Source organism: Bison bison, unplaced genomic scaffold, assembly GCF_000754665.1.
Source record: "Bison bison bison isolate TAMUID 2011002044 unplaced genomic scaffold, Bison_UMD1.0 scf7180017833904, whole genome shotgun sequence".
Classification (NCBI taxonomy): domain Eukaryota; kingdom Metazoa; phylum Chordata; class Mammalia; order Artiodactyla; family Bovidae; genus Bison; species Bison bison.
The window spans coordinates 1-1,618 of record NW_011472308.1 but is presented as its reverse complement, the minus strand read 5'-3'; the positions used below and the strand labels follow the sequence as shown (position 1 = coordinate 1,618).

Below are 1,618 nucleotides of genomic sequence, written 5' to 3'. Positions count from 1 at the left end.
CATGGCATCCGGTCCCATCACTTCATGGTAAATAGATAGGGAAACAATGGAAACAGTGACAAACTTAACTTTCTTGGGCTCCAAAATCACTGCAGATGGTGACTGGAGCCATGGAATTAAGAGATGCTTGCTTTTTTGGAGAAAAGCTATGACAAACCTAGACAGCATATTAAAAAGCAAAGACATTACTTTGCTGACAAAGGTCCATCTAGTCAAAGCTATGGTTTTTCCAGTAGTCATGTACGGATGTGAGAGTTGGACCATAAAGAAAGCTGAACACCAAATAATTGATCTTTTTGAACTGTGGTATTGGAGAACACACTTGAGAGTCCCTTGGGCAGAAAGGAGATCAAACCAGTCAGTTCTAAAAGAAATCAACCCTGAATATTCATTGGAATGGCTGATGCTGAAGCTGAAGCTCCAATACTTTGGTCACCTCATGTGAAGAGCCGACTCACTGGAAAAGACCCTGATGCTGGAAAGTATTGAATGCACGAGGAGAAGGGGGAAACAGACTAGATGGTTGCAAGACATCACTGACTCAATGGACACGAGTTTGAGCAATGTCCAGAAGATGGTCAAAGATAGGGAAGCCTGGTGTGCTGCAGTCCATATGATCACAAATAATTTGACAAAACTGAGCAACTGAACAACAGCTATGAATCTATGAAAAAAAAAATTGAAATAAATTCAGCAAAATTCAGAACACAAGCTGGGTATGTAAAATCAATTGTATTTATATATCCAACTGATGAAAATTTCCAAAATTAATTTATTCAAAAATTAGATTCAGGCGGGTGCTTCTTGTTGCAGGCTTAGGGAGTCGCCATGCCTACAACACAGCAGTCACCGCAGGATGAGCAGGAAAAACTCTTGGATGAAGCCATACAGGCTGTGAAGGTCCAGTCATTCCAGATGAAGAGATGCCTGGACAAAAACAAGCTTATGGATGCTCTGAAACATGCTTCTAATATGCTTGGTGAACTGTGGACTTCTATGTTATCACCAAAAAGCTACTATGAACTTTATATGGCTATTTCTGATGAACTGCACTACTTGGAAGTTTACCTGACAGATGAATTTGCTAAAGGAAGAAAAGTGGCAGATCTCTATGAACTTGTACAGTATGCCGGAAACATTATCCCAAGGCTTTATCTGTTGATCACAGTTGGAGTTGTATACGTCAAGTCATTTCCTCAGTCCAGGAAAGATATTTTGAAAGATTTGGTAGAAATGTGCCGTGGTGTGCAACATCCCTTGAGAGGTCTATTTCTTCGAAATTATCTACTTCAGTGTACCAGAAACATCTTACCTGATGAAGGGGAGCCAACAGATGAAGAAACAACTGGTGATATCAGTGATTCCATGGATTTTGTCCTACTCAACTTTGCAGAAATGAACAAGCTCTGGGTTCGAATGCAGCATCAGGGACATAGCCAAGATAGAGAAAAAAGAGAACAAGAAAGACAAGAACTGAGAATTTTAGTGGGAACAAATTTGGTGCGCCTTAGTCAGTTGGAAGGTCTAAATGTGGAACGTTACAAACAGATTGTTTTGACCAGCATATTGGAGCAAGTGGTGAATTGCAGAGATGCTTTGGCTCAGGAATATCTCATGG

The 1,618-nt window shown here is 40.5% G+C and overlaps 1 pseudogene; it reads left to right on the top strand.

Annotated features, from left to right (window-relative positions):
- Positions 1–798: 798 nt before the first annotated feature.
- Positions 799–1,611, top strand: LOC104983214 (annotated as a pseudogene).
- The last annotated feature ends 7 nt before the right edge of the window (positions 1,612–1,618 follow it).